Below are 20,542 nucleotides of genomic sequence, written 5' to 3' on the forward strand. Positions count from 1 at the left end.
TTGATAGTTATCTAGGTGTGTTTGAAGGACCAGAAGAGTCTAGGATTCTCTTAATACGCCACCATCTAAGCTCCCCCTACCCAAGGAATTCTCACTTTATAGATGTTTGAGAAAAACCAAAAATAAAGGAAACTAAAACACTCAGGAACGTTTTGATCAGATCCAAAGCCTCAGCCAGGTTTTCTGTGTTTTTGGTAAATTTTTGGTCACCTTTCTAAGAAGGTTGTGTTCTTCAAAATGTTAATAAAAGATGCCTGTATTGGTCTTGTTATATTACTCACCTATTATTTCTCTGCATTTTTACTTATTTTTTTCTTTAATATGTTATTATCAAGTTTGTTTCCAGATAACACCCATGGCTCTACTCAACAGGTGCCTGCTTCCATGACAATCACCACTTTTCCCCTCACCCCCTCCCCCATCAGCCCTCCATTTGATCTCAGGATATAAGAATCTCTCATGATTTACCTCCCTCCCTCTCCCCAGCTATTTCCCCCCTTCACCTCCTCCATGGCCCTCTATTAAGTTTCTCCTGTTCCACTTATGAGTGAAGACGTATGACATCTGTCTTCCTCTGCCTGACTTATTTCACTTAGCATAACACACTCGAGTTCCATCCAATTTGCTACAAATGGCCAGATTCCATTCTTTCTCATTGTCATGCAGTATTCCATTGTATATATAAATCACATCTTCTTGATACATTTGTCAATTGATGGATATTTAAGCTTTTTCCATGATTTGGCTATTGTTGACAGTGCTTCTATGAACATTGGGGTACATATGCCCCTATGCATCAGCACTTCTGTATCCCTTGGGTAGATCCCTAGCAGTGCTATTGCTGGGTCATAGGGGAGTTCTATTGATAGCTTTTTGAGGAGCCACCGCACTGTTTTCCAGAGCAGCTGCACCAGCTTACATTCCCACCAACAGTATAGGAGGGTGCCCATCTCTCCACACTCTTGCCAGCGTCTCTAGTCTCTTGATTTGTTCATTTTAGCCACTCTGACTGATGTGAAGTGGTATTTCATTGTGGTTTTGATTTGCATTTCCCTGATGATGAATGACATTAAGCATTGTTTCATGTGTCTATTGGCCATCTGTACGTCCTCTTTGGAGAAGTGTCTGTTCATATCTTCTGCCCATTTCTTCACCAGAATATTTGTTTTTGGGAGTGGACTTTGGTGAATTCCTTATAGATTTTAGATACTAGCCCTTTATCCCACATGTCATTTACAGCTATCTTTTTCCATTCTATCAGTTGCCAATTAGTTTTACTGATTGTTTCCTTTGCTGTGCAGAAGGTTTTTAATCTTGATGAGGTGCCAATAGTTCATTTTTGCTCTTGATTCCCTTGTCCTTGGGGATGTGTCGAGTAGGAAATTTCTGCAGCTGAATTCAAGGAGATTGTTTTCTGCTTTCTCCTCTAGGGTTTTGATGGTTTCTTGTCTCACATTCAAGTCATTTATTCATTTTGAGTTTATTTTTGTGTATGGTTTAAGAAAGTGATCTAGTTTCATTCTTCTGCATGTTGATGTCCAGTTCTCAGAGCATCATCTGTTAAAGAGGCTGTCTTTTTACCATTGGATACTCTTTCCTACTTTGTCAAAGATTAATTGGCCAATCATGGGTTCTTTATTCTATTCCATTAATCTATGTGTCTGTATTTGTATCAATACCATACTGTCTTGTTGATTACAGCTTTGTAGTCAGGCTACAGTCTGTGATTGTGATGCCTCTGGTTTTGTTTTTTTTTTTCTTCAATATTAACTTTGGCTCTTTGGGGTCTTTTGTGGGTTCATACAAATTTTAGGATAATTTGTTCTAGTTTTGAGAAGAATGCTGGTGCAATTTTGATTGGGATTTCATTGAATGTGTAGAATGCTTTGGGTAGTAACGACATTTTACAATGTTTATTCTTCCAATCCAAGAGCATGGAATGTTTTTCCACTTTTTGTGTCTTCTTAAATTTTATTCATAAGTTTTCTATCGTTTTCATCATACTGATCTTTTACATCTTTGGTTAGTTTTATTCCTAGGCATTTTATGGGTTTTTGTGCAATTGTGAATTGGATCAGTTCTTGATTTCTTTTTTTGTTGTTGTTGTTGCTTCATTACTGGTGAATAAAAATACAACCGCTATCTGAATATTGATTTTGTACCCTGTGGCTTTGCTGAATTCATGGATCCGTTCTATTGGCTTCTGGTGGAATCTGTGAAAAGAGAAAGTTTGACTTCATCTTTGCCAATTCTGATGCCGTTTATTTCCTTCTGTTGTCTTATTGCTGATGCTTGGCCTTCCAGCACTATATCAAACAAGAGTCATTAGACTGGACATCCCTGTCATGTTCCTGATCCCAGGGGGGAAGGTCTCAATTTTTACCCATTGAGGATAATATTAGCTGTGGGCTTTTCGTAAATGGCTTTAATGCTGTTTAAGTAAGTTCCTTCCATCCCGACTTCCTCGAAGATTTTTATTAAGAAAGGATGCTGTATTTGGTCAAATACTTTTTCTGCACCTATCGAGAAGATCATATGATTTTTATCTTTTCTTTAATATGATGTATCACATTGATGGATTTGCAAATATTGAACCCTCCCTGTAACCCAGTGTGGGAAGCTGAAAAGATTCAGCTGCTCCGCAGCAGTTTACTGGCAGGAAGTGTCACTCCCTGAGAGGAGTTACCTGAATAACAAAAATAGGCAGGGAGGTGCCACTCCCTGTCAGGGGAAGCCAGAAGAACAAAGATCAACCACCTACAGGCAGGGTGGTGTCGGCCATCAGGTGCTGTGCTAAAAACTTTAGTTTGGTTCTTCCTTTACCTAGCCTTAATCAATTGACTCTGTATCCTAGCAACCAACCTAGGTCAGCTGCTTCGTTTCCCGCCCTGTACCTTATTTAAGGTGTGGATTTTTTCTCAATAAAGAGAGGGCTTGAACAGAAAGGCTTGTCTTGCCTTCACTCTCTGTGCTCCCTGCCCTCCAATTCTCTCTCCCTCCCTCAGGAACCTGCAACCAACGACTGCCCCGCTGGCCCCAGGCGGAACAGACAACCCAGGAATGAATCCCACTTGATCATGGGTAGATAATACTTTTTATATGTTGTTGAATTCGATTTGCTAGTATCTTGTTGAATATTTTTGCATCTGTATTCATTAAGGATATTGGCCTGTAGTTCTTTTTTTGTTTGTTTGTTTGTTTGTTTTTTGTTTGTTTTGGTGTCTGTCTGATTTGGGAATGAAAGTGATGCTGGCTTCTTAGAATAAATCTGGAAGCTTTCCTTCCATTTCTATTTTTTGGAATAGCTTGAGGAGAATTGGAATTAACTCTGATTTAAATGTTTAGTAGAGTTCTCCAGGGAAGCCATCTGGCCCAGGGGACTTATTTGTTGGGAGATATTTGGTAACTGATTCAATTTCTTCACTAGTTATGGGTCTGTTCAGATTTTCTATCTCTTCCCTTTTGAATTTTGGTAGTGGGTGCATGTATAGAAACTTGTCTATTTTTTTCTAGATTTTCCAGGTTGTTGGCATATAATTTTTCATAGTGTTCCCTGATAATTGCTTGTATTTCTGAGGAATTGTTTGTAATAAATCCATTTTCATTCGTGATTTTGTCTATTCAGTTCTCTCTCTCTCTCTCTCTCTCTCTCTCTCTCTCTCTCTCTCTGAGAAGCCTGGCTAGAGGTTTATCAATTTTGTTTATGTTTTCAGAAAACCAACTTTTGGTTTCATTAATCTGTTCAACTGTTGTTTTGGATTATATATTATTTCTGCTCTGATCTTTATTATATCTCTTCTTCTGCTGGGATTCATTTGTTCTTGCTACTCTGTTTCTAGGTTTTTTTTTAGATGCACTGTTAGATATTTTATGTGCTATTTTTTTAGTTTCTTGAGATAGGCCTAGATTGCAATGTCTTTTCCTCTTAGGACTGCCTTTGCTGCATCCCAGAGTTTGGAATGTTGTATTCCTATTTTCATTTGTATTTTTTTACTTTTTAAAATTTATTTTGCATTTGTATATTTTTAATTTTTTTAAATTTATTCATGTATTTTTAAATTTTTTTCTCTAATTGCCTGATTGGCCCATTCAGTCTTTAGTAGGCTGTCGTAGCCCAGAGGCCGGGTCCAGCTCATCCACCCCGTCCACTTCCATCCCAAGCTGGGACAACACTTGCGGGTGCCGCGGTGCCCTAGCTTGCCAGGTCTAGGCGCGCTCGTCCCCAGCTTTGAGTGGTACCTGTTTCGTCCGCCTGGACCGGCAGGGCGGAGAATCGTCGCGGGTTCTTTTCCTGAGGGAGGGAGAGAAAAAGGGGGCAGGAGAGGGAGACGCAGAGAGTAAAGACAGCACTCACGGTTTCCAATCAGGAAAAAGAGAGAGAGCTTTATTCAGAAATCTGTGTTTTATAAAGGTTTCAAGGCGGGAAAACAAAACAGCTGACCAAGGTCAGTTACCAGGTAAACAGAGTCAAATGAATATCAAAAGAAACGCCCAGATTTGCCTCAGCAATGCTGAGAAGGGGGTGGTTAGCACTGAATAATACAAAATACGGTTTTGATCTTTTGTGCACCTTGGCCACTCCAGTCTGGCCCAGTATGACAGACGCCAAAGTTATTTTGACCAGGAAATGGCAGTCTCTAGCCTCTAGATGCAAATCTTGTTTGCTGGTTCACTCTCTGGAGAGTGATAATCCTTGCCTGAGGCAGACAGAAAACTTGGCGGCCCTGACAGTAGGCTGTTCTTTAGCCTCCAAGGTTTTGGAGGTTTTCCAGACTTTTTCCTGTGATTGATTTCAAGTTTCATAGCATTGTGATATGAAAGTGTGTATTGTATGATCTCAATTCTTTTATATTTTATTGAGGGCTGCTTTATGACCCAGTATGTGGTCTATTTTGGAGAATGTACCATGTGCAGTTGAGAAGAAAGTGAATTCCATAGCCTCAGGATGAAGAGTTGTAAATAGATCTCTCAAATCCATATGGTCCAATGTGTCATTCAGGTCCATTGTTTCTTTAGTGAAAGAAAAAATTTAAAAGTTTGATCTAACCATTACTGTAAGTGGAGTATTATGCCCCCCACAATTATCATTCTTATCAATAAGACTTTCTGTTTGTGATTAATTTTTATGTGTTTGGGTGCTCCTTAATTTGGTGCATAGACATTTATAATTTTAGCTCTTCCTGATGGTAGATCCTGTAATTATTATATAATGCCCTTCTTCATCTCTTGTTACTGCCTTTACTTTAATGTACAGTTTGTCCAATATAAGTATGGCTACTCAAGTTTTCTTTTGACTTCCTGTAGCATATAGATATTTCTCTATCTCCTCACTTTCAATCTTCAGGTGTCCTTAGGTCTTATAGACAGCATATAGGTAGACCTTGTTGTTTTTACCCATTCTGATACCCCATGTTTTTAGACTGGAGCATTTAGGCCATGAGCATTGACTATTATTATTGAAAAATATGTGTTTAGAGTCATTGTGTTCTCTGTAGAATTCATGCTTCTAGTGGCATCTCTGGTACCTTGTGTTCTTTCCAACATTTCCCTCAAAGAATCCCCCTTAGCGTTTCTTGTAGGGCTGGTTTAGCAGTAATGAATTCCTTCAATTTTTGTTTGTTTGGAAAAACCGTCATCTCTCCTTCTATTCTGAATGCCAGGCTTGCTGGATAAAGGATTCTTGACTGCATATTTTTTCTGTTCATCACGTTGAAGATTTCCTGCCATTCCGTTCTGGCCTGACAAGTTTCAGTAGATAGGTCTGTCACTACTCTATTATGTCTTCCTTTGTATGTTAGGGCCTTTTTATTCCCACCTGCTTTCAGAATTCTCTCTTTATCCTTATATTTTGTCAGTGTTACTATGATATGTCATGCAGAAGATCTATTCAAGCTACGTCTGAAGGGAGTTCTCTTTGACTCTTGGATTTCAATGTCTGTTTCCTTCCTCAGAATGGGGAAGTTCTTGATTATAATTTGTTCAAGTACCTCTTCAGCTCCTTTCTCTCTCTTCTTCTTCTTCTGAAATGCCTATGATATGGATATTGTTCTGTGATTGCATCACTCAGTTCTCAAATTCTCCTTTTGTGCTCCTGGATCAACTTATCTCTCTTTTTCTCGGCTTCCTCTTTTTCTATAATTGTGTCTTCTAATTCACTTATTCTCCTCTCTGCCTCTTTAGTCTATGCAGTGGCTGCCTTTATTTTATTATACACCTCATTTATAGCATTTTTAAAAATTTATCACAACTATTTTTAAGGTCCATCATTGTAGCAATAGCTTCTCTGATGTCTTCTATGCCTTTTTCAAGTCCAGTAATTAATTTTATGACTATTGTTCTAAATTCTTGTTCATTTATGTTGCTTATATCTGTTTTGACCAATCTTTTAGCTGTGACTTCGTCCTGGAATTTCTTTAGAGGAGATTTCTTCTGTTTCATCATTTTGGCTAGCTTTCTGTCTCTTGTCAGCTTTAAAAGCTTGTTATGTGTTGTGCACCTGTGAGTACTGCTATGTTAAAGGAGCCTCATTGACTGTCCAGGGCCTCTCCATTCAAGAAGTGTTCTTTAATGGTGTCTCTTAGTCTCTCTTGTTATGCCTTTGCTTATTTTACTTCCCTACCATAGTGCTATTTGGCTTATTCTTTGAAGTAGCCTTGGAAAAGAAAACAGACAAACAAACAGGGAACAAAAGCACACAAATGCACAAACAAATCAAACAGACAAGGTAACCTAAAGGAAAAAAACAACAACAACAAAAGACAAAGGACAGTCTAAAAGCATAAACCAGAAATCCCAGCTACAAACATCGAGCAGGATATAGGCAGTGCTGATGGAAAAGCATATACAGTGAAATGACAGGGGTGTGGAGAAAGAGAAAATAAACATTGACCAGGCAGGTAGACTAAAAAGCTTAACTCAAGGGCACCTGGGTGGCTCAGTTGGTGGAGTGTCAAGCTTTGGCTCAGGTCATGATCTCACAGTTCGTGGGTTCCAGCCCCACATCAGGCTCTGTGCTGACAGCTGGCTCAGAGCCTGGACCCTGTCTTCATATTCTGTGTCTCGCTCTCTCTGAGCCTCCCTTGTTCACACTGTCCCCCCCCAAAACTAAATAAAAACATTAAAAAAATTTTTTTTAAATACAAGGCTTAATTCAGATAAAGAAAAAGGAGAATACGGCAAGACGTGAGGAGAAAAAACCCAAATGAAATAAACTGAAACAAAACAAGCAAACAAACAAATAAACAAACAAAAACAAGAACAATGTTACCCATAGAAACTATATAGTCTATTTATTTCAGACAGAGAGAAAGGATGATAATGACGGTGATGTAGAATATACATCAAGAGAATGGATTAAATATGACTGTTTAAGCAAGCCTAAACCAGAACACCCAGTCCAGTGGAAGAGAGAGATAAGAATGAGATAATAGAGAATATATCTGAATAACAAGAATTGATCTAGAGTTAATCACGGCAGTGCATCAGTGCTGATCTTGGGAGAGGGGCTATCTATTTCCACAGTATCTATCCAGCTCTGGTTAAAAAAAAAAAAAGGCATCTACCAAGCACAGATGGGTGTGGTTTGGTGTAGGCAGATCTGGCCTCCACTGTGGGTCTTTCAGGCCCCTCCCTGAGGTCTTGCCTTGGTGGTTGTGGGGAGAAAAATGGTGGCCCCTGTCTGTTCTTGAACCAAGCTTTGCAAATCACTCTTTTGAGTCTGATCACACTGTGCCTTGGGCACAGCCAAGGTGGGTCGTGTTGTATGTCCCACTCCCCCCCCCCCCACTGCCTCATTTCCAGCTCTTTCTCCATGTGCAATAATGATACTGCCCAAAATGTAATCTCACAAGTCCAAAGGGGGGTGGGGTGGGGGGCTCTTCTTAGCCTAGTGGAGCAGTTCCTCCTAATTCCATTTGAATCCTTTGCATACAGTCTGTCCTGAAGGGAATTTCTGGGACATGCAGCACCCAGCCCAAAGAAAACTCCGCAGTTTTGTGGGAATGTAAACTGGTGGAGCTGCTCTGGAAAACAGTGTGGAGGTTCCTCAAAAAACTATCAGTAGAACTCCCTTATGACCGACCAATAGCACTGCTAGGGATTTACCCAAGGGATACAGAAGTACTGATTCATAGGACCATATGTACCCCAATGTTCATAGCAGCACTGTCAACAATAGCCAAATTATAGAAAGAACCTAAATGTGCATCACCTGATGAATGGATCAAGAAGATGTGGTATATATACACAATGGAGTACTACATGGCAATGAGAAAGAATGAAATCTGGCCATTTGTAGGAAAGTGGATGGGCCTCGAGGGTGTCATGCTAAGCAAAATAAGTCAGGCAGAGAAGGACAGATACCATATGTTCGCACTCAGGTCTAACAGGAGAATAGGAGAAACCTAATGGAGGACCATGGAGAGGGGAAGAGGGAAAGAGAATTGGGGAGAGAGGGACGCAAAACCTGAGAGACTATTGAATACTGAAAACGAACGGGTTGAAGGGAGAGGGAGTGGGGAAAGGAGGTGGTAGTAATGGAGGAGGGCACTCGTGAGGAAGAGCACTGGATGTTATATGGAAACCAATTTGACAATAAACTATAAAAAAAAAAAAAAGAAAAGAAAACTCCGCAGTTAGAGATAGTGTCTCTCTAGCTCTCTGAATGCCCTGCAGTTAGAGATGGGATGATAGGATCCCTCTCCATCCCTGGCAGAGGTTTTACTCTTCTCCAGGGACAGTTCTATGAGCCCTTTCAGCCGCTCTTTTTTTTTTTCCCTTTGTCTCTCCACAGATGGGGCTCCCTCCCTTCCTTGCCTCTGTGTCCCGGCACGTTTTGATCTTCCCCAGTTCACAACCACACACCTATGAGGTTGTCTTCTTAGTGGATTCTGTCTCTTTTCCTCCCAGACTCTTGCAATTCAGCATCCTTTGGCCTCAGCCCTTCTTTGTTTGAGAGATGCAGGCTGAAGTATGGAACTCCCTATTTCGCTGCCATCTTGCCTCTCTCCCTACAATGTGTTTCTATATAATCCATAGGTCAGAAAATCACAAGGAAAATTAGAAAATATTTTAAACTGAATGATACAGTACAATATATCAAAAATTGTGGGGTGAAGATAAAAAGAAATGTTATAACTAGAAATGGTTCTTTTAAAAAGTGTTTTATTTATCTTTGAGAGAAAAAAAGGTATGAGTGGGGAAGAGGCAGAAAGAGAGCAGGACAGAGGACCCAAAGCAGAATTGGTTCTAAGAGCAGAGACCTCAGTGCAAAGTCTCAAACTCAGAAACCATGAAATCATGACCTGAGCCAAAGTCAGAAGCTTAACCAACTGAGCCACTCAGGCATCCCTTGGTGCCCTAACTATAAGTGGTTCTGATGAGATTTAAAAAAAAAATCTAAATTTGGTGTCTCAAGATTTCACCTTACAAAACTAGCTAACACGGGGGTGCCTGGGTGGCTCACTTGGTTAAGTGTACAACTTTGGCTCAAGTCATGATCTCATGTTCTGTGAGTTTGACAGCTCAGAACCTGGAGCCTGCTTCAGATTCTCTATCTCCTTCTTTCTCAGCCCCTCCCTCACTTGCACTCTGTCTCTCTCTGTGTCTCTAAAAAAATGAATAAAAATGAAACAAAAACAAAAACAAAAAAGTTAGCTAACACAAAACAAAACAAATCATAGTCTCTGCAAAGCAAGCAGAAAGATGATAATAAATACAAGGGCAGAAAAGAATGAAATAGAAAAAAAATAAATAAAAATTTAAATCAACAGTTGTTTCAGAGAAAAGGTCAGTATAAATTGCTAAAGCCATAGTTGAACAAACAGGAAGAACATAGCCATCACTATTTCTCGACAGATGTTTGCTTTATGATAAATTGTTTGACTAAATATTTTGTGCATTTTTCTGCATTTGTTTTACAATAAAATGCTTTAAAACACTAAAAAGATTGATCTATCTATCTATCTATCTACCTATCTATCTATCTATCTATCTATCTATCTAATAATTGTGGTAATTGTACAAAGCATGAGAAGTCTTTGATTAATTGCACTGTTTCAACAGCTATCAGCTCATGGTCATTGTTGCTGCATCTCTACCCTCACCCATTCATTCTCTTCTGCCTCCCAGATTTTTTTTAAGCAAAACTAAGTCAAAATCTTTCATTGGCAAAAATTCCATTGGTTTTCAGTATATACATTCTCAAATTAAAAAAAATCAAGTGGCACAACAATGCATATATTATGGTGCTGCTATTCTTAAAGATATATTTGTTTACATATTTATTTGTAGTTTCTGGCTGCATGTATAGAAAGAATCTTGGAAACTGGTACAATAGGATATAAAACATGTTTTGCCTTTCAAAATACATGTAGAAGGTGGTTTTCTTGCAGGATATAGTGCTTTACAGTCTGTTTACTGCCTCAAGATACACATGTTTGTAACCCCTTGATAGTCATCTCAGCCTATATTAACAAAAAAATGCTAATACTTCTAGAGATGACTAGATATTTTGGTAGTAATGAAAGGAAATATTTATGTCTGGGAGCTTAAACATGTGTGCGTGCACGCACGCACGCACGCGCACACACACACACACACACACACACACACACACACACACACACCAGAAATAGTTTATTGCAGATAAATAAGTAAATGGGTTAAATGGGAAGGATAGAAACAACAGGCTCTATAAAAATTCAATGTGCTTTGATAGTATGCCATGGGTAGGCTCAGAACCAACTGAGTAAATAAAAAACATGGTCCTCTTTTTGCCGTATCTGCTACAAGAATGATGAGCATTCTCAGCAACCAGACAGTTGACATTTCACAAAATGTAAACATCACTCTGAAGGAACACCTAGATTTGATTTTGTTTTTAAATGTTTATTTATTTTGAGAGAGTAAGAGAGCATGAGACGGACAAGGGCAAGAAGAAAGGGACAGAGAGAGAATCCCAACAGGTGCCACATTGTTGGCATGGAGCCGGATGTGGGGTTCAAATTCATAAACTCTGAGATTACCTTAGCTGGAACAAAGAGTCAGACACTTCAGTGAGCCACCCAGGCACCTTAGAAACACTCAGATTTTATGAAGGACCCCAGAGCACTCCTCCAGGGGAACTTGGATCACATCAGTGTGAAACCCAGTTTCCATGGAAAGAAAAATAAGCAAATTGCATTGACAAATTTTAGGGGAAAAGAAGCAAATTGGCTTCTATTCTCACTATCTTTTGCCACATACAAGACATGATCCAGGGTGTTTTGGAGCCTTCATTAAAGGAGGAATTTTGTTTACATTTCTTGTCCCAACCAGGTTGTTTTTCAGGAGAATTGGTGTGTTGTTGATATTTACAATTTCTTGGGTGCCAATATATTTGAACTGTTTGGATGAGGTCAGGTATTGGTTGATTGATATTCAAGTAAAATAATATTGAACTTATATAATATTCAGCTTCCTTGATTCATCAAGCCATGAAAGTTAAAAAAAAGAGAGAGAGAGAAATTGGAAAGGATCTATCTCTAAAAAAGCAAACTGATGATTTAGATGCAGGAATTTATTCAGCTGAAGAAATAAGATGCTAGATGATACCTGAGACTATTCATAATATTTTACTAAATTCAATAAAATTATTGACCAAAGAAAGACCTGATGCATACTCTTTTTTTCCTAGCTTTATTGATATTTAATTGACATTCACTTCATATAAGCTTAAGGTGTACAACATGCTGATTTCAAATATATAGTAAAATGATGAACACCTTGGAATTAGCTAACACCTATATCATGTCTCATAATTAATTTACCGTTTCTTCCTGTGAGAATATTTTAAAAACTATCTTTATAACTATAATCATGATGCTGTACAAGAGATCTGCAAAATTTATTTGTTTTACAACTAGAAGTTTGTACTATTTGACCAAGGTCAATGATTTCCGCATCTGCCCCAGCCCCTGGTAACCACCATCTACTCTCTGTTTCTCTAAGTTCAACTTTTTAAAATACCATATGTAACTGAGATCATACAGTAGAAATCATACAGTAATTTTCTTTCTCTAGTTGACACATTTCATTAGTATAAGGCAACCGATGATGAAAATGGTAGGATGTCCTCCTTTCTAATGGTTAACTAATATCCCATTTTATAGATTATATATATATATATATATATAGATAGATAGATAGATAGATAGATAGATATAGATATAGATATATCTTCCATTGACAGTACACTTATTTACATATTTTGGTTATTGTGAGCAATGCTGCAATAAATATAGTGGTGCATATATTTCTTCAAGATCCTGTTTTCACTTCCTTTGGGTATATTCCAAGAAGCAGAGTTCCTGGATAATATGGTAGTTCTATTCTTTTTTTTATATATAGTTTATTGTCAAGTTGGTTTCCATATAACACCCAGTACTCTTCGCCGCAAGTGCCCTCCTCCATGTCCATCACCCCTCTTTCCCTTTCCTCCTCTCCCTTGGACCCTCAGTTTGTTTTCAGTATTCAAGAATCTCACATGATTTCCTTCCTTCTCCCTAACTCTTTTTACCCCCTATCCCACCTCATGGTCCTCTGTTCCTAAGTTTCTCCTGTTCCACATTTGAATGAAAACATGTGGTATTTGTCTTTCTCTTCCTGACTTATTTCACTAAACATGACACAGTCAAGGTCCATCCACGTTGCCACGAATGGCCAAATTTTATTCTTTCTATTCCAATGTAGAATTCTATTGTATATGTAAACCACATCTTCTTGATCCATTCATCAGTTGATGGACAATTAGGCTCTTTCTATGATTCGGCTATTGTTCAATGTGCTGCTATAAACATTGGGGTATATGTGCCCCTATGCATCAGCACTTCTGTATCCCTTGGGTATATCTCTAGCAGTGCTATTGCTAGGTTATAGGGGAGATCTGTGGTTAATTTTTTGAAGAACCTCCACACTGTTTTCCAGAGAGGCTGCACCCGTTTACATTCCCACCAACAGTGTAGAGGATGCCTGTTTCTCCACATCCTCGACCAGCATCTATAGTCTCCTGATTTGTTCATTTTTGCCACTCTGACGAGCGTGAGGTGATATCTCAGTGTGGTTTTGATTTGCATTTCCCTGATGATGAGTGATGCTGAGCATCTTTTTATGTTTCTATTGGCCATCTGGATGTCCTCTTTGGAGAAGTGTCTATTCATGTCTTCTGCCCATTTCTTCACTGGATTTTTCGTTTTTGGATTTGGAGTTTTGTGAGTTCCCTGTAGATTTTGGATACCAACATATTATCGGATATGTCGTTTACAACTATCTTTTCCCATTTTGCCGGTTGCCAATTAGTTTTATTGATTGTTTCCTTTAAATTGCAGAAGGTTTTTATCTTGATGAGGTGCCAATAGTTCATTTTTGCTCTTGATTCCCTTGCCTTTGGGGATTTGTCGAGTAGGAAATTGCTGGAGTTGAGGTCAAGAAGGCTGTTTCTTCCTTTCTTTTCTAGGGTTTTTATGGTTTCCTGTCTCACATTCAGGTCCTTCATCCATTTTGAGTTTATTTTTGTGTATATTACAAGAAAGTGGTCCAGTTTTATTTTTCTTCATGTTGCTTTCCAGCTTTCCCAACACCACCTGTTAAAGAGGCTGTGGTTTTTTCCCCCCATTGGATACTCTTTCCTGCTTTGTCAAGAATTAATTGGCATTACATTTGTGGATCCAATTCTGGGTTCTCTATTCTGTTCCACTAATCTCTGTGTCTTGATGATTACAGTTTTGTAGTAGAAGCTAAAGTCTGGGATGGTGATGTGTCGTGTCCCTTCACCAGCCGACGGGGCGGTAAATCTTTGCGGGTTCGTTCCTGAGGGAGGGAGGGAGAGTAGGGCAGGAAGGGGAGCACAGAGAGTGAGGCAAGACAAACGTTTTCTGATCAAGCCTCTTCTTCTTTATTTAGAAAACACCGTATCTTATAAAGGTTTTGAGGCGGGAAAACAAGGCAGCTGACCTAGGTCAGTTGCTAGGAAACAGGGTTAAGGGATTAAGGCTGGAGTAAAAGAGGAACCAAACTAAGGTTTTTAGCACAGCACTGAAGGGCTGATACCACCCTGCCTGTAGTCGATTGATCTTTGTTCTTCTGGCTTCTCCTGACAGGGAGTGGCGCTTCCCTGCCTATTTTTATAACTCCCCTCAAGAGTGACATTTCCGGCTAGCAAATGGCCAAGCAGCTGAATCTTTGCAGCTTCCCACAGTGATGCCTCCTGTTTTGGTTATCTTCTTCAATGTTATTTTGATTCTTCAGGATCTTTTGTGAGTCCATACAAATTTTAGGATTTTTTGTTCTAGCTTTAAGGAAAATGCTGGTGCAATTTTAATTGGGATTGCATTGAATGTGTAGATTGCCTTGGTTAATAATGACATTTTAACAATGCTTATTCTTCTGATGCATGAGCATGGAATGTTTTTTCATTTCTTTGTATCTTCTTCAATGTCTTTCATAAGTTTTGTGTAGTTTTCATCATACAGGTCTTTTATATCTTTGGCTAGGTTTATTCCTAGGTATTTTATGAGTTTTGGTGCAGTTGTGAATGGGTTCTTGATTTATCTTTCTGTTGCTTCAGTATTGGTGTATAAAAATGCAACCAATTTCTGTACATTATTTTTGTACCCTGTGACTTTACTGAATTCATGGATCAGTTCTAGTAGGCTTCTGGTGGAGTCAATCAGGTTTTCCATGCCAAGTAGCATGTCATTTTCTAAAAGTGACATTTTACTAAATCCTTGCCAATTCTGATGCCTTTTATTTCCTTTTGTTTTCTGATTGCTGATGCTAGGACTTCCAGCACTATGTTAAGCAACAGCATTGAGAGTGGACATCCTTGTTTTGTTCCTCATCTCAGGGGAAAAGCTCTCAGTTTTTCCCCATTTAGGATAATATTAGTTGTGGGCTTTTCACAAATGGATTTTATGATGTTTAAGTAAGTTCCTTCTATCCCAACTTTCTTGAGGGTTTTTATTAAGAAAGGGTGCTATATTTGGTCAAATATTGTTTTAAACTATCCACAGGATCATGTTTTTTATCTTTTCTTTTGTTAATGTGATGTATCACATTGATGGATTTGTGAATACTGAAACAGCCCTGTAACCCAGGAATGAATTCCAGTTGATCATGGTGGATAATTCTTTTTGTATGCTGTTGAATTCAATATGCTAGTATATTGTTGAGTATTTTTGCATCTGTTTTCATTAAGGATATTGACCAGTAGTTCAGTTTTTTTTGGTAGGTCTCTGTCTGGGAATCAAAGTGATGCTGGCTTCATAGAATGATTCCAGTTTTCCTTCCATATCTAGTTTTTGTAATAACTTGAGCAGAATGGTTATTAACTCTGATTTAAATCCTGGTAGATTCCCCAGGGAAGCCATCTGACCCTGAGCTCTTGTTTGTTGGGAGATTTTTGATAACGAATTCAATTTCTTCACTAGTTATAGGTCTGTTTAGGTTTTCTATCTCTGTCCATTTGAATTTTGGTAGTACATGTGTGTTTAAGAGTTTGTCCATTTCTTCTATTTTGTCCAGGTTGTTGGCATATAATTTTTCAAATTATTCCCTCATAATGCTTATATTTCTGAGGGTTTGTTGGTAATAGATCCATTTTCATTTGTTATTTTGTCAATTTAGGTGTTCTCTTATCTTTCTGAGGAGCCTTGTAAGAGGTATATCAATTTTGTTTATTTTTTCAAAAAAACAATTCTTGGTTTTATTGATCCACTCAACTGTTTGGGGGGTTCTATATTGTATATTTCCGCCTTGATCTTTATTATTTCTCTTCTTCTGCTGGATTTGGGTTCTCTTTCTGCTCCCCTTCTAGTTCCCTTAGGTGCTCTGTTAGATTTTGAATTTGTGCTTTTTCTAGTTTCTTGAAATAGGCCTGGATTGCAATAAACTTTTTTCTTAGGACTGTCTTTGCTGTATCAAGAGAGTTTGGATTGTTGTATTTTTGTTTTCATTTGTTTCCATATATTTTTAAATTTCTTCTCTAATTGCCTGATTGGCTCAGTCATTCTTTAGTAGGGTGGTCTTTAATGTTCATGTTTTTGGAAGTTTTCCTGACTTTTTCTTGTGGTTGATTTCAAGTTTCATAGCATGGTGATCTGAAAGGGCATGGTATGATCTCAATTTGTTTATATTTATGAAGGGCTACTTAATGACCCCGTATGTGATTTATCTTGGAGAATGTGTCATGCACACATGAGAAGAAAGTGGATTCTCTAGCCTCATGATGTAGAGTTCTAAATATATCTGTCAAATCTATCTGTTCCAATATATCATTCAGGTCCATTGTTTCTTTAGTGATATTCTGTCTATTTGATCTATTCACTGCTATTAATGGAGTACTAAAGTCCCCTGCAATTCGCACATTCTTATCAATAAGATTTTTTCTGTTTGTGATTAATTATTTGATGTATTTGGGTGCTCCCAAATTTGGTGCATAGATGTTTATAATTGATAGCTCTTCCTGATGGAGAGACCCTGTAATTATGATATAATGTCCTTCTTCATCTTTTGTTAGTGCCTTTACTCTAATTTCCAGTTTGTCCAATATAAGTATGGCTACTCTGGCTTTCTTTTGACTTCTAGTCGCATGATAGATATTTCTCCATCCACTTACTTTTAATCTGAAGGTGTCTTCAGGTCCAGAATGAGTCTCTGTAGACAGGAAATAGATTAATTTTGTTTTTTAAAATCTATTCTTCTACTCTATGTCGTTTAATTGGAGGATTTTGTCCATTTACATACAGTGTAATTATTGAAAAATATGGGTTAGGTTCTTTGTGGTCTCTGTAGGGTTCTTTTTGTAGCAGTGTCTCTAGTACCTTGTATGCTTTGCAATATTTTTCTCATAGAGTTCTTCTTAGGATTTCTTGTAAGCCTGGTTTGGTGGTGATGAAGTCTTTCAATTTTTGTTTATTTGGGAAAACCTTTATCTCTCCTTCTATTTTGAATGATAAGCTTGCTGGATAAGGATTCTTGGCTATATATTTTTTCTCTTCATCACATCCAAGATTATTTCCTGCTATTTCTTCCTGGCTTGCCAAGTTTCATTAGGTAGGTCTGTAACCACTCTGCTAGGTTTTCCTTCAATGTTAGGGCCCCTTTATCCCTGGCTGCTTTCAGAATTCTCTCTTTATTCTTATATTTTGTCAATTTCACTATGATATGTCTTGCTGGAAGTCGATTCAAGTTATGTCTGAGGGGAGTTTCTGTGCCTCTTGGATTTCAATATCTATTTTCTTTCTTCTTTTCAATGTCCTTCTTCTTCACTCAGATTGGGGAAATTCTTGGCTACAATTTGATCAAGCACCCCTTTAGAACATTTTTCTCTTTTTTTTTTTTCAGGAATTCCTAAGATACAGATATTGTTTCACTTGATTATATCACTCAGGTCTTGAAATCTCCTTTTGTGTTCTTAGATCAATTTATCTCTCTTTTTCTCGGCTTCCTCTTTTGCTATAACTGTGTCTTCTAATTCACCTCTTCTCCTCTCTGCCTCTTCAATCCGTGCAGTATCTGCCTTCATTTTATTATGCACCTCATTTATAGTATTTTTTTAAACTCATCACAGCTATTTTGAAGGTCCCTAGTCTTTGTATTGATAGCTTCTCTGATAACTTCCATGCTTTTGCAATGAATTTTACGGCAGTTGTTCTAAGTTCTTGCTTTGTTATGTTGCTTTTATCTGTTTTGAGCAGTTCTGTGGCTGTGACTTATTCCTGGAATTTCGTTAGAGGAGAGTTCTTCCATTTTGTCATTTTGGCTAGATTTCTGTCTCTTGTAAGTTTTAAAAGCTTGTTATGCATTCTGCACCTGTTAGTATTGCTATATTAAAGGAAGCTCATTGACTGTCCAGGGCCTGTCCATTCAGGAAGTGTTCTCTTAATGGTGTCTCTCGGTTTGTCTTTTTGTGCCTCTGGTTATTTTATTTCACTCAGTGATACTGAGACTCTCCACCATGTGTACTTGGGCTTGTTTCTTGTGGTAGCCCTGAAAGGAAAAGAGACAGACAAACACACAACAAAAGCATGAAAACATACAGACAAATCAAACAAGCAAGCCAAAAGGAAAAGGGAAGAAAAAAAAAGAAAAGAAAAGCAAAAAAGGTGTGGCCAAAAACAACAAAAGACAAAGGACAGATTGAAAATGTAAAACCAGTGGTGCTTTTGGCTCACTTGTTTAAGCTTCCGACTTCAGCTCAGGTCATGATCTCACAGTTCATGGATTCAAGCCTCGCATCAGGCTCTGTGCTGATAGCTCAGAGCCTGGAGCCTGATTCTGTGTCTCCCTCTCTTTCTCTGACCATACCTTGCTCATGCTCTGTATCTCTCTCCCTCAAAAGTAAATAGACATTTTTTAAAAAGTTAAAAAAAATAAATAAAAGTGTAAAACCAGCAGAGGCGAGAGATAAGAATAAGACATGGGAAAATATATCTGAATGGCAAGAATTGATCTAATCATGGCAATGCATCAGCCATGCATGGCTCCAGTGCGGGGAGGGGGAGAGACGAAGAAAAAGAAAAAAAAGAAGATTACAGAAGTGCTCATGCATAGGAGCACATGTATCCCAATATTCATTGCGGCACTTTCTACAATAGCCAAATCATGGAAAGAGCCTAAATGTCCATCACCTGATGAATGGATCAAGAAGATGTGGTATATATATACAATGGAGTACTACATGGCAATGAGAAAGAATGAAATCTGGCCATTTGTAGCAAGTGGATGGACCTCGAGGGTGTCATGCTAAGCGAAATAAGTCAGACAGAGAAGGACAGATACCATATGTTTGCACTCATAGTTCAACAGGAGAACAGGAGAAACCTAACAGAGAACCATAGGGAGGAGAATGGGGAAGGAGAGTTGGGGAGAAAGAGGGACACAAATCATGAGAGACTATTGAATACTGAAAAGGAACAGAGGGCTGAAGGGGGATGGGGAAGGGGTGATGGTCACGGAGGGGGGCACTTGTGGGGAAAAGCACTAGGTGTTATATGGAAACCAATTTGATAAACTATTATAAAAAATAAAATAAAATAGACAATGTCTACAAAAAAGAAGAAAAGAAGAAGAGGAAGGAGGAGGAAGGAGGAGGAGGAGGAGCTAGAGTACACTTAGTTAAAATATGCTACCTTAAGACCAAGGACAGAAACACTGCCCGCATTAAGCAAAGGAAACCTCTACAGATAACTGGCATGGAGAATAAAGTGGCCAGGAAAAAAATAGCAGAGGACATGCAGCACACATTGGAGATCCTTCAGGAAGTAGCAGGTACTGGGGAGCAGGGAGGAAACTCACTTCAGCGTGCTACAGGATCTTTTATTCATAAAGCCATTATCCTAATGAGCAGGAGTTGTAGCTGACATTCCTAACACAGTGAAATTGGTAGAGACAGATAAAATGAAGAGACAAGAGAAATTTATCTCAGATGAAAGAAGGACAAGTCCATGGGCAGAGATATAAGCAAATAGATATAAGTCACATGCTTGATAGAGAATTTAAAACAATGAACATAAGGATACTCACTGGGCTTGAGAAAATTAGTGGAAGACCTGAATGGGACACTTAACACAGGGATAAGGAATAACTTAGCAGAGACAAAGGATAAAATAAATGAAATGGGAAGCACACATTGATGGAATAAAGAGAAAGCTGGAAGAAGCCGAGGAACTAATTAGTGACCTAGAAGACAGAGGAATAGAAAGTAATTTGGCTGAATAAAAGAGAGAAAAAAGACTTATGAAAACAAATATAGAGTTAGAGAACATAATGCCTCCATCAAATGTAGGAACATTGAGTCCCAGAAGAAAGAGTGAGAAAAGGGGGCAGAAAACTTATTTGAAGATAATAGCTAAGTACTTCCTAAATCTGGAGAAGGAAACAGATATCCAGATCCTGGAGGGATAGTGTGCCCATCAAATCAATAAAAACATACTTGCACTGAGACATATTGTAATTAAATTGGCAAGGTATAATGATAAAGAAAAATATCTTTTTTAAAAAAATAGTTTATTGTCAAATTGGTTTCCATACAACACCCAGTGCTCTTCCACACAAGTGCCCTCCTACATCACCACCACCTCTTTCCCCCATGCCCCTTCCCCATTAACCCTCAGTTTGTTTTCAGTATTCAATAGTCTCTCAAGTTTTGTGTCCCTCTCTCTCCCCAACTCTCTTACCCTCTTCCCCTCCCCATGGTCCTCCATTAGGTTTCTCCTGTTCTCCTGTTAGAACTATGAGTGCAAACATATGGTATCTGTCCTTCTCTGCCTGACTTATTTCACTTAGCATGACACCCTCAAGGTCCATCCACTTTCCTACAAATGGCCAGATTTCATTCTTTCTCATTGCCATGTAATACTCCATTGTATATATATATATGTACCACATCTTCTTGATCCACTCATCAGGTGATGGGCATTTAGGCTCTTTCCATGATTTGGTTATTGTTGACAGTGCTGCTATGAACATTGGGGTACATGTGCCCCTATGCATCAGCACTTCTGTA

At 38.5% G+C, this 20,542-nt stretch overlaps 1 pseudogene; it reads left to right on the forward strand.

Moving 5' to 3' along the window:
* The first annotated feature begins 19,229 nt into the window (after nucleotides 1-19,229).
* LOC115302355 overlaps nucleotides 19,230-20,542 on the forward strand; it is a 26,564-nt pseudogene continuing 25,251 nt past the window's right edge.

This window comes from Suricata suricatta, chromosome 9, assembly GCF_006229205.1.
Source record: "Suricata suricatta isolate VVHF042 chromosome 9, meerkat_22Aug2017_6uvM2_HiC, whole genome shotgun sequence".
In the NCBI taxonomy this organism is placed as follows: Eukaryota; Metazoa; Chordata; class Mammalia; order Carnivora; family Herpestidae; genus Suricata; species Suricata suricatta.